Source organism: Drosophila hydei, unplaced genomic scaffold (genome assembly GCF_003285905.1).
Source record: "Drosophila hydei strain 15085-1641.00,03,60 unplaced genomic scaffold, DhydRS2 tig00000060-arrow-pilon, whole genome shotgun sequence".
Lineage (NCBI taxonomy): Eukaryota > Metazoa > Arthropoda > Insecta > Diptera > Drosophilidae > Drosophila > Drosophila hydei.
In genome coordinates, this window is record NW_022045656.1 from 4971370 (window position 1) to 4984987 (window position 13618).

Below are 13618 nucleotides of genomic sequence, written 5' to 3' on the forward strand. Positions count from 1 at the left end.
GAGCGAGAGGGACTGTGTTAGTGTGCGTGTGTGTGTGAGCGAGAAGGAGGTAGAAAAACTGAAACACATGTCACAGATTTGTTTCACTTTCGGAAGCACTTAAGCACTCAGCGAATTTGTTTGGGAAAAAAGACCGAAACTCTGGAGCTCTGGCTACTTCTTCAATGCCAGCGCATTGTTCAGTTTTATTTTTGAAATAAATATGCATGGCTAAAGGGGAGCGAGTGTCTGTGTGTGTGTGTACGTGCTATGGGGTTGTAGTTGTGGGGTAGGCCGCCAAAAGAACAAATTGATGATATGCCCCTTTGACACTTGAGTCCATTATTTATGTGCCGGCTTGCGATTATTTTCACATATGCTGTGCCCCTCTCCTCTTGCCTTGCCCCATGCCTATAGCCCGCTCCCCAACTGACTCACTATATCTGGTCTTTGGTCTCAGCGGATTTCACTTCCATTTCGCTCAACAATTCGCTGCAGCAATCAGCTGAGCAGGCAGCTCGCTGAGTGCCTCGTTTGGCCCAGGTTAACACACGCACACACGCACACACACACACACTCACACACCTTGCACTTTGTTTTAAATACCTTACCTTCCGTTTATTTTTTCATTTGGCTTACGTTGTTTTAAGCGCATTTTAAGCTTAACGGTAACACGTGACATATGAATTATTATACTGCCCGCCATATGCTCAACATCTGACTAAGCATTTGCCTCTTACCAATCTAAAGGCTTTAGTCAGAAGATGTCACAAAATTATTTCGAACACAGATTACTAATATCTTATACTGATACTAAAACTGCTGCACTTATAAACTGAATCAAAACTAAATTAATTATATCAATTTGAAAGCAGTGCTTAAATAATTAAAATTAGTTGAATATATAGGAGTATCTTTTTTAGAGTCATAGAAGTTTAAGTCGTAATAAATCAAAGAAACTTACTTTTAATAACAACTATATGGCCTTTTTTGCATAGAAATATTAATGATATTAATGTGTAAATATGATAAATATGAAATATTAAAATATTTTCTCGAAAAAAAAATTAAATAAAAATAATAATTAAAATAAAACATAATAATTATGTGACTGGCGAGTAACAAATTCCAACAGGAACACCAATGATCGCAATAATCACAATTGTGATCATCGTCGATTGAAGACTGAAGACCTGACTCCGCAAGCCCATAAACCGTACCACACAGTAATTTTTTGTGGTTGTAATGGTGTTTCGACAAAACGACTAATAGAGTCATTGTTTATATAAAATATTTTAACAGTTTGCAAGAATTGTTCTTCTTACTAAAATGTCAAGCCAAATTCAACTAAAAGCAACTATCAGCTGTGAAATGGCTGGCTAAATAAAACAGTTTTGACTACACAAACTTTTGTTATAAAATGTGTTCTTTTAGAGATTCACAACTGTGTTTTTTACTATGTTTGATACCATATAGATATGAATTGACTTTAGCTATAGTAGAGTTAATGTATATACATATACACACGTATCATATGAACATATCCATACTTAACAGTTGTTATCAATATCTCACAGCTCTCCATCAGTATCTTTATCATATCAATCTGTTCAGTTTTCATCTAGACCTATTATTAACCCAATCATTCTAAAGAATGTATCTTAGAGTCTCATATTGGACTTCTGTGGCTTGACAATGTTTTCTATATTTGCCTTTTGCATTGGCTGCTTTGGCATCTGTGCGTAAATCATGCCACATTAATGAACTATAAAATGGTGGCTGCTGCCATGTTGTTAGGCAGCAACTGTTGCTTGTTGCTGTTGTTGTTCTGGAGGGTTGAGGACTGAAGCTTGGCATAAATAATTGTATAATAAATTGCATAGCTGAATAGGAGCGATATATCATTTGTCGCAGCGTGTGTGACACGTTTGGGAAACGGCGCGAAGCTTGCAAAGTGCGAACGATTCAATTAATCCTGACACTATTTATTATTATTAGGGTTAAGCCAGAGACAGAAATATGCCAAAGAAGGATGTTGGCCAGCACTGGTCGGCGGCTCAGTTACGACTGCCCATGTAGTTGTTACATTAATTAGTAGAGCAGCCTGTTTGGGCTCTGTCGCGCCTCTGTCGCGCCGTTCCAGGCATTATCATATTTATTAAGCAGCCGCATCGCCTGCAGCTTTTCGCATTGGATATATGCAAGTTGCTTTGCTGGATCCGGTGCTGTCTGACTACCCGCGGCTATCACAACAACGAAAATTGATTGCTTCTGTTGTTGTGGCTGGCTTTGATCGTGTTAAGATAGCAGGCAGCAGGCAGGCAGGCAAAAAAAGAGCTGAGAAGCTCCCCAGAACCTCAAGTTGAGTTCTATAGAAAGTTTTGTGCATAACTTTGGCCTGGACGCGCTATGGGCATCGTAAATATCTTTTACTGCCATCCTTCCTCAGTGGCTTTCATTATATACGGACACATTTTCTTTTTCTTTTCGCATTTTTGCATTGCACGCATTTTTGTATAGACTTTTTGCCGGCGCACCTATACTAGGGCAGGGCGTAGCAGCTTGGCTATTTTTGTGACAGATCATAAATCAAAAATCATACACGCTGCTGCATTTTAATATATGCGGCATGGTTGCACCACACAGACAGGTAGGTGGCAGCGGCGACTTGCAGGTGTTTGCTCCAAATGAATAAATGTCGTTGTCTTGCTCTTATTTCTCGCGATTGTAAATTAAGTTCAGCCAAAGTTCTGACGGGCAGCTGCAAGTGCAATTGCAGCTAATTAAATACCCTGTACAAATTTAAGCTGTATATATTTCCGCTTATATCTTATAACTTGTAAAATAAAAATATTTTATAATATTAATTTTGATATATTCTGTATTTCTTTTCCCTTACAGAGTATCTCTTAGTCAATCACTTTTAGCAGCTTTTTTCCTACTTGTGTCTTTTGCCTTTTACTTGCACTTTAATGTATGTTGCCTAGGCATTCGGTATGAGTGTGTGTGGGTGTATTTGTGTCTGCGAGCCCTCATAGATGCCATTTGAAAATTGGCAGCTGTCAAAAGTCATAAAAGCCGCAAATATGTGAAGAACTTGCCAGCTTTCTTGCACTGATTGACTCTAATATTAATGCATCTAATAAAACATGATATTTATAACTAAATTCATGTTTCTAGAATTGGCAAATGTAAGGCTTTTAGCTGGAATCGTAAAGGAATCTATTTCGTTTTATTACCAATTTTCTATTATCACAAAAAACTCTTCTGCTCTTTCATTAGTTGAAAAGGGTATATTAGTGCAGTGTCATTTCCAAGTGGCTGGCTAGAGATTTGAAACTGCAAATATATACTCTAATTTGTAAACACCGAAGGGGTAGGTTATTGTCTACATTTTTCTGTCCCCCCTCTCTTAGGGCATTTAAGTTGATGCTACCTTAACTAAAACCACGGACGTTGAACATTTATATGCTATATATATATTCGATTTTAAAGTGAAAAGGAGTATATCCTCGAAGCTGGCAAGAACCACAATCATTGCAGGTAGATCACTCTTGAGTTATACAACAGAAAATGTCATGAATTATGTGGTTAAGTTGACTTTCACTCATTCTAGTAAGTCATTCTATCATCAGACTTAGAAACGAATAATAAATGAGACAATTTAAATATTCAGATATTTAAAACGAATATTGATTATATATTAAATTATATTAATTTGATCTCGGTATCGCTTAACATTCAATGAAGTATCAAACATCACTAAAAATTCACATTTCACTGAGAGCTGCGCAAGTTTTGACATTGAGCCTAGCCTTAATGTTATTAGGGCTTGTAATTGATGTTCAGTTGATGTTTATTTATTGCGCGGTAAGTAAGGTTAGCTAAATTAATGGCATATTCAGTTAGCAAGCGGTAAATGCATGCGAGTATTAAAATAAATCCCATTTCATGGACTCGCAGCCGGACCGGGCACATTATGAATGAATGAATGAATGAATGAATGAGCGGGCGATACGTATGCGGCACACGTAGTGGAAGCCCTCTAATCGCTACCAGAGAGATCTGTGCCATATGCCAAATAAATCTAATTTTTTCATCGGGCATACCCAGCCGAGCCAATTGCCCACTAATTTTCGGTGCGTTTTCTCGGGCAAGCAACGTTTGAGATGCCCGATGACGATTACGATTACCCAAAAGAAAAAAAAAATGGAAAGAAGAAATATAATCAGGCGCACGTAGTATTTGAGTCAAAACAAATTGCTTCATTCATGCCACAAGCAGGGGCACGCACAAATTGAGCATATGCTGGGCACCAGAATCCGTAGCAGAGCCCTGGCTCATCTCATGGCCATCTAATCAGAGTTCTATCGCATCTTTACGGTATTTCCCCGAACTTATGCTTTGATTTCGAGTACTGAAGAACTAACTACTTGAGTAGCATTTTAATTGTTGTTCGTGGAAGCAATTACCCCCCGGCGGAGCATAAATAAAAACTTTTTGGTATGACATTTTGTTGGAATGAATTTAATGAATTTAAATTATGACAGTTGCGCCCTAAGCCACAAATATTTTATGGCTTTTAAATGTTGAAATAAATTGGACTTAAGAAACACCAAACGGAAATGCAAAGAAACCAAACCAAACGAACTTTGGCTCATTAAGTCGAACTCTAAATACCCTACAATAAGTGAAACGCTGAAAGAGAAAGTGAGAAAATAAATTTTAAAAATATATAATTAAAATATATTTCAAATAAAAATATATAAAAAATAAGTAAAAATAAATATGTAAAAAATATTATAAAAATTTAAAAAATATTTAAGACAATAAAAAATGTATTTTAATCTTATAATAAATCTCAGGATTTGTAATTTGTAATTTGACATTTTCATAAAATCTCTTTTTGAAGTGTATTAGAAAAACCTTAAGAAAAATCAGAGTTGAAGTTGATACGAGCAACAAACCCATTAAATCGTGTGATTTGCTTTGTGTGGACGTCAAATGGGTGTTTCTTTCTCTCACAGACTCCACAGAAAGGTCTTCTTTTTATGATTTAAGCCCAGGGACTGTAGCGTTGGAGTTGCTGTTGCAGTTGGGATTTTCAGATTCCAGTTTCGAGCTCCAGCTCCAGTTCCAGTTTTTGTTTGCCTAATCCTTTAAGTTATTGACGCATTCGGTTCGATGCATTGATGAAATGTTATTTATTTATAATCGCAGTCGTAACCCTTTTGTATGGATGCCGGTTAGGGAGTTACAGTTCTGCTTTAAGCGAGGCTCTCGCATCGCATTTGAGGTTGCTTTATGGCCGTTCGAGGCTAATCCCGCAGGAGCTGCCGCTTCGATCGTCTCTTTTCTTGCTATTGTTGTTGTTGTTGTGTTTAATAGTTGAGGGATTTGCTTGTTCGGTCAGCGCGTCTCCAATGTTGATGTCTTATATAACACGAGTGTTACTTTTGACACTTTTATTGCCAGGCCCTAGACCAGACGCGCGGCTCTCTATGCCCACGAATCACAGACGGCATCTGAAATGAGCCTTGTGTGCCCCTAGCCAGTGGGGAATTGATCGCTCTAAAGTGGTAATTAAATTGGCCAGCATTGTGAAAGGCCAGGGCCCAGGCCATGTTATGTCTCAATCTATCCAGTCTTCGTCCTCAGTCAGCCTCAGCTAGAAATAATATGATAAATTTGATACGTCTTCAAGTCTAACCAGTTGCAAGCCTGTTTTCATCTTAGTTTTCTATTATTTTTGCTTCTGGCCTTAACGTTGACAAGTTTGGCTCATTCGCTGGCAAATTAACACCTCAAACGAAACCGATTGATGCCAAAGTCATTTGCCATTAGACGTCCGATTCTTGGAGTTGTTGACAGCCGCGCCAATTGCAATTGCACTTCAAAGTTGTTGAGCTAATGGTGTTTGCCAATGTTGTTGTTGCAATTGTTGTTGCATTTGCAGTGAGGCGTATTTCCGCTTTTTGTGGCTAATTTACGGCCATTGAGTGGCACTAGTCAAGCAGAGTGCGCCGAAACTGCTAATTGCAAGTTGTATTTACGTTTCTGGCACAAGCACTGCAAACACTTTTGAAATCTATCGATTAAAACTTTGAAGTAGTGAATAGAATAGTGAATGAATAGTTAATGATTTAGTTAGATCTACGAACTAAGTTCTAATCATATTTAAGTTAAGAGCTGACAAGAATCTGACTAAACTTTCCGACACTTCTGACGTGCTGAGGCTAAATCAATTCAATATATTCTAGAACTTGTTTCGTAGAGTTATGGTATTTTAAAATCGGGAACATCAGGATAGTAGCTACTTCTGAGAATGCTACTTCTCTGCTTTTAAACCTGATTTTAAGATTCAACATAGTCCCTATTTATTTATCAGCAAAATTTCCTACGTTTCACTAACGCAACCACCGCAATCCGCTTAGAATTAATTTAAATTAATTTAAAAATATTAGAAAAGGAAATTTAATAGAATTGATAAGAAATATTCATAAATTGTGAGTTTTATTTTTTTGACAACATATTTTTATAATTTATAGCTCTCACGCTATATATAGTTGTTAAATATATTCTTTGTTAAGCATAAAGTTTACCAATAATTATATAATTTTCCACAGAAAGATAAGAAAATTATCCTTTATCAAAATGTTCCAAAATGGTCAGGCAACGCAGAGCAGAAATTGCAAAATTAATTAAAAACTCATCAGATATTTGAGTGATAAACTTGGTCCCATTGCACTGGCCATGCTGCCATAATTATGCCGGCAAGCTGGCCAAAATCATTTCTAGCGAACTGCAGCGGGCCGAAGAGTCAGTTAACGTATTCATAACTATATATTTATCAGCCATCAAAAATCAATTGCACACTCACAAAAAAACGAAAAATAATGCTGCAATGGACCGGTATCTGTTGTCTCAGTGGGCCTCCAGCATGATACCGTGCCTCACCCCACCGCTAGTCCCTCATGGTTGGCCCGTGAGGCGTTCAAATTGCGCTTGTTAACATTTTTGACCGCCTGCTGGGGGCTTGTGCGTCGCAGTCGACGTCGCTGTCGGCGTCACCGAAAAAGCCAACAAACCGAACGTGTTACGCATAATAATTTTCGCAGTGCGTCCAACACTCGCACTCGTATAAATATTTCAACGGCTCGCTGGCTTTCAGCCTGCTGCTGTGGTTCATCATCAAATGCATGGAGTTTATCTTGGAGCCGCATCGCTCACGCTCAGTTCCAAGAGCAGGAGGCAACAAACCAGGCTGATAAGACAAGCTACACTGCGACAATTTCCCACTCAAATTCAACTAAATTTAAATGGGATTGGAAAACTCAATAAACTTCAATATATTGAAATTAAGTTATGAATTCTTTTTCTCTTTTATTACACTGAATTTATTCATATATTTATTTATTTATATATTTATATTATTTTTTTAGAGTACATTAAAATTAATTGTCTTCTCATTAGTATATAAAAGTTCTCTAAAATTTTCATTAAGTTTATGTATCAATTTTTTTTGCAGTGCATCGTATGATAGTTGGATGGCTGCTGCTGCTGGCGTATGTTGTGTCTCGCTGTCGTATGTCGCTGTCTTTTATTGAAATAACAGAAATCATAATGTTTATGCCATTAAATTGTTAACAAAGCATACACAAGCTACTGTCAGGTAGCAGGAACTGGGATGCCGAGTAGAAATTGGGACTGTGACTGCGACTGGGACTGGGAGCCCGATGCCCGGAGCCCGCACGTCGACACGCACATAAATTATCGTTGATATATATTTGGCCGTGTGAATGTCCAGCCTTGGAGCAGCACAGTGATAGACAGAGAGAAAGCGATCTCTTTCACTTCTACTCGCACTCTACTTTATTTATTTACACGGGGCGCATTGCACAACGTTCGCTACGTGACATTCACGCTTGGACGTCCGTCGACGTTTTTGGGCATCCCGAGCAGTCGAGCCGTCGAGCCGTCGAACCGTCGAGCAGTTCTCAGAGCGGACATACGTGACCCCATCGCAGAGCCCGGGGTAAGCGGTCACATCTCATTCACTCACTATCGCAATTGCTATCTATGAGGCTGGGTATCTTTTCACTTTGCTACGCGCCTTATCTGCAGCCTCTTATCGGCCAGTGGGATATATTTTCTTTTGGTTTTTTATTGTATTTGTCCTCTGCTTGACCGAATTATTTCCTGTAATTGGGAGCGTGCGGCCGCCCCAAAGAGCCGTAAAAATAATCAAATGCTTCCTGGCTCTAAAACCCATTTCAAGCCATTTCGGGCCATTTCACTCAAAAAAGGATGCGTGCTGCACTATGCGAATGAATTGGGCCAAAACTGCTTGAGTACATACGTATACACAGATATATATATATATATAAATGTGTGTGTTTTTTTTGAGCGGGGGTTCGGGTTTATGGTTTCAGTTTAACCAACAACACGGTCACACTTCCAATTTTATTTATGACTTTATCTTTTACTTTGTTTGTGCGAGATTTTGTTGTTGGATATTTTTGTGCTTTCCTGGGAATTTCACTGAGATTCTTTTCTCCTTTAATGCGCTCGCTGAGCTGCTTCTTCTTCTCCTTAATCTTGTTGTGTGCGGTCGCATTTCTCTTGTTGCTGCGTGTGCTCTTTCGGCTGGGGTCTTAATCACGTGCACTGCTTCGCGGTAATTATACCTCGGAGTGTCTTTAGAATGTGACTAAACTTAATTATATAATTTTGAATTTTGAACTTGAAGTCAAAGATTTGGTGTAGCTAGACAGAGATATCACATGGAGATATTACATAAAGATGTTTGTAATGAGGTCAGTTGATGTTGCAGCAGCGTAGTCTAGACAGCTCTTAATTAGCTTGGACTTTTTGAGACTTGTAAGACTTGGTAGGATTACATAGAATGTAGTCTATGACACTACGGTGAAGACATCACAAATTTAATTTATATATGTATATTCTTTTATATTTTGTATTTTCTTCTTATTTATTTTTTTATATTTTATAAAATGTTGCTTAAAAATGATTTGATTTTCTTTTGGCTATTTCTAGTATTAAACGCACTTCAAAAGCTTTATTCAAGCACTAATTGCTGAACAGATTTTTCATTGTATTTCCCTTTTCTTCTATAGGAAATTATAATTAGGAGCCCAACGTCTATATTTGATCGCTTTTGTTATATTTTGTTGTTGCCTGCCGCTAAATGCGGCAATCAAAAGTCAAACAAAATATCACTAAAATTTGATTAGCACAATTAAATGATTATGTGCCACAAAGCGTGGCAATTACAGCCGAAAGAATATAACAGGTGCGTGTAGATAAAGAGACCAAGAGAGAGAGAGAGGTAGATAGAGGGGGAGACAGGAGGTAAGCAGCTGGCCAGGTTGCGGCAGTTTCTTTGACATTGACCCACGCAAAGTTTTTGGAGGCATTTCTCAAACCACAAACATTAAAACCACAAATGAACGACATTAGTTACACTTACCGAATGCAATTAACAAATTAAATGAACAATTGCCCCAGCAGCTGGGAGTATCTTAGAGGGAAACACAAATACAAAATAATTGGAGCGCATGGCGAATGCAAAGCAAAGTCTAGGAATGTCTTGAAGAACAGAACATTTGAAGCTTGGCTTGGCTAGCGTAAATTGCTTCGGTAAACCAGAAAGACGCTAATTGAGGTTAGCTCAAGGGTTTGCGTAACCCAATTATTATATAAGACATAAGCGCGTCTATATGAGACTTGTGAAAATCTCTTCATTTTGGTAAGGGTCGTGGCCAGAAATATTGTCCAACAGGTACAACAGGTACAATAATAACACGCACTTGTCAAAATATAGAAAACTGAAGATGAAGCGGCGACAATGCGATGCTATATGAGTACTTAACGAGAAGATACCCTGTAAACAGTCTGAAGTAACTAAAATTTCATATTCAATGTGTTTGGCTTGGAAATTGTTACGAAATGTAAAATGAATAAACGATAATAATTGCCTAATCGATATTTATCGAAGTTGAATTGAGTTTATTTAGATAAAAAATATATTTATTACGAATCATAAGATTCGGCATGGCCTTTTGTATATATACAGGGTATCGAATGATGAGTGAGTGTTGCATTTGGGACAGACTTTACCTGTGACAGGGGTTCGCTTTATGGCTTTATCTATTCGATGTAGGATGCGTTACCTGTGCACAGTTTTTGTGGCTTTGATCGATAATCGCGGCCCACGCAAAATGGTGTCTCGTCACGGCAAGTCCGTAATGGCATTACACTGCGTTGCTAACAACTTAAAACTGGGCTCAGCATATTTGCGGTCTGGACAAACACAACGAATATAAACCGTGATGCGAATGCGTTTTATGGATTGAGGCAAGCGGATTTGAGCAGCTGCCTGACTGTCCGCCTGCCTGGCAGCGGTTCGCTTATCCTTTAATGGGCTTTTGTCAGTCTGTCACAGGGACATGGCGTTGAGCAAATCCTTTCAAGTGCAACCGAGCTGCATCCGATTAGAACAGGTTCGTCTCTTTGTCTTCTCTCGCTCTCCCCTGCTTACTACTCTCTCTCTCTCTCACCTTCTCTCACTTGTTTGCGCAAAGTTTCGCTGGAATTTTTGGTGATTTGTAAGCTGCGCGAGTCAACAAACATAAAATATGAAAATCGCATCAGCTGCTAATCGCATTGACTGTAAACTTCTCTAAGCCGCGTGTTGTTTTTAGCTTTGCAATTAAAAATCCCTTAAACACGTTAACAATTTTTCCTTCTTTCGCTGGAAAAACTGTCATAGTTTTACTCATTTTCCTAGATGCAGGCACTGCGATAGCGACTTGTCACAATTTCTGACAGCTCGAAAGCAGTTTCTGCTCAATGTTTTCCCCTCAAACGTTCGTTTTCTAATGAAGAAATTATCTATAATGATATGAGAGAAATGCCAGCGTTCCTTTTTCATAATTTTTCACTGTGAAAATGATATAATTGCGGCTTGATAAGCATCAAATTATGTGGAAACTGAAACCGAGTGTTCGAAAAGGGGTACCCGAATAATGGGCACGTACAATGGACAACGGATGACGTATTATTTTATGATAAGCATATGAAACATTTGATGGATTTATTATGCCAGCCAGTTCGTATCAAGTGTGAACCCATTTGAGAAGTAGGATATGTCACTCAGCACTAGGGACAGGTGCAACAACTGAATAAATTTCAGATATAGAAATTATATGCATATATAGGTATATGTAACTGCCTATGTATATGGGTTGTATATGGTCTATTGTAGTAGTAAATTGTATAAAATTTGCAGGCTAAGGCAGTTTGAAAGTTGTGTGAAATATTTTAAAATAATTTTATAAGAGGAATCTGTCTAGCAATAAGTATTTTAAATATTTAAATCTTAGAATTTTTAGAGCCGACTTATTGTGGTACATACTAAACTAAAAAAGGGTTTTATATGAAAATTAGCACAAGGAGATGGCAGTCAGAAGCATGCACAAATAATATGTGAAAAAGTCTTATTTATGATTTAAAATCAAGTTTATTTAATACTGTTTGCCTTCTTTCCATTGCCTCTATGCATCTCCAGCTGAAGATCCTTTGCTTGTAAGTTAATGGATGGCACTTGTAGATTAAGTTTCTTTTCGATCAACGATAGCTTTCAGGAGTTCCATGATATTGCTTAAAAATTAAATTTAAATTGAGTATATAATAAACTTTTGAAAACCCAGAATGGCTAGGTAAGTCGATTCACCTGATAAAGTACACCACGAAATTTTCACCTGCTCTCATTGCCAAGTTGAAAAACGACAGCTCGGGTTCAGTTCTATCCTAAGCTCAGCAGTCACCTGTCTAATCGTTGCTCATTTGATAGATTCGTTTACTAAATGTTGCTAAGTATTAAAATACATATAGAACAAATTTGAAGATGTAAGCATTTCATAGAATCGAGAGCCCCTAGTTGTTTTACATATTACAGAAAAATAACAAAAATTAAGTTAAAAAGAAAGTTGTAAATTTCGTAAGAAATTTAAGTCAACAGACAATGTTTCTTCTAGCTGTTACAACATTGTGTTCTTGTTCATACTCTTGTTCAATATGTGTGTGCAAGCCAGCATAACCAAAAAAAAAAAACAAGAATAGAAGAATAATACATAAAAAAGCAACTGCTGCTGGCCAAGTGCTTTGAGAGCTAAAAGCATGTTATCAGTCATCTGTGAGTCTGTTTACATGCGTATCAAAGGCGGGCACGCAGCTAATCAATATGCTCGTCGTTTTCCTTTTAACCAAGTACGTGTCAACGGGGCTCGAACCAAATACCACATACCAAATACCAAATATTGTACAATATGTACGCACGGAGAGGAAAAGGGGGCATTAAAGGCCAGACAAGGACACAAACTCGAACACGAGACGCATTTTGTTAACTGTTTCTGCTTTGTTTTTGTATTTTTGATATTTCTTGAGCATTAAACTTTGATGAGTTATCACACGTAAGTAGCAGAGTTTGAAGACAAGGAGTACGAGCATTAAATAATTATTTTTGTAGCACTTGTGGCATGTGAAATTTGTTGAGGTGTCTGGGAATTTATGCCCCATCGACTGACTTGCACGTTATTTATGTTCATGACCTTTAATGGCAGCCCATCTGCTGGCAGGAGCAGGAGGTCGCGTAGCTGCAGAAGGAGGAGGAGGAGGAGGAGGAGGGCACACGCAGCGCCATCAAACAAATTGCCATGGCGAAGCGTGCGTCTTGTGGTATGCACATTGAATTTTGATATGGGATATGCGATGTGGTATGTGGATCAGGATAAGGCACAACTGTTGGCTCCCAGTGCCCGGCAAAAGATTAATTGATACATGTCCATTTTGTGTTGACAAGCAGCCAGCAAGAAATCTCCTCACAATAGAAGCAACAACAACGACAATAAAGGTACAACTATGGCCAAATATAAATGACATACAATAAGGCCAGGACACTTTTATCGCTCCCAGTTGATAATAAACAATCTGGGACAAGGCATTAAAAAACACACACAACAACAACAACAATAACAATAGTTGTATATATCATAGAACAGCAGAATCGACGTGGAGTGGGCGTAATGGCTGGAGGTTTTGTCTCCTTTGTTGAATGACATATGTGTGCGTGGCTGCCCCGCTGACTGCTCATCCATTTGACTGTCCACTGGGTCAACGCCTTCCCCAGTGGGTTGCTCTTAGAGTTTTTGAAAACCAAAACATTATAGATCCAAGCTCAAGTGTAATTGAAGCAAGTCTCAGCAGAAACTACAAAGCTCGAGACATACGTGAGACTCTATTGTTGTTGATTTTTTATATAGATGGAAGGCATTTTATTTTGCTTAGAGCTTCGCAAGACGTTGGCACAACTCTCTTTGGCAAGCTTCGGATCCGCTTTTAGCATAACAATAGCTGGTGGATCAATTGTGCTCTGAAGGATATTTCGGAGCAAGCTCTATAAATTCGCACGGCATAAATGTTTAGTGGGTGAAAGTGGGTGCCAGTGGCTGATGGTGTAATTATATGCGAGGTCGACGGGCGGGGCGGGTAGGCGCTGCCAATAAAGCGTGAGAGTGGCATGGCCACAGTGCGTATACTTGACAGCCAGCTGACGTGTTGC

At 38.4% G+C, this 13618-nt stretch overlaps 1 long non-coding RNA gene across 1 annotated transcript; it reads left to right on the plus strand.

Annotated features, from left to right (window-relative positions):
* Positions 1 to 11876: 11876 nt before the first annotated feature.
* LOC111594022 lies at positions 11877 to 13047 on the plus strand. Its single transcript, XR_002751080.2, has 3 exons — positions 11877 to 12193; positions 12269 to 12470; positions 12527 to 13047. It is a non-coding gene; the product is annotated as an uncharacterized LOC111594022 (long non-coding RNA).
* The last annotated feature ends 571 nt before the right edge of the window (positions 13048 to 13618 follow it).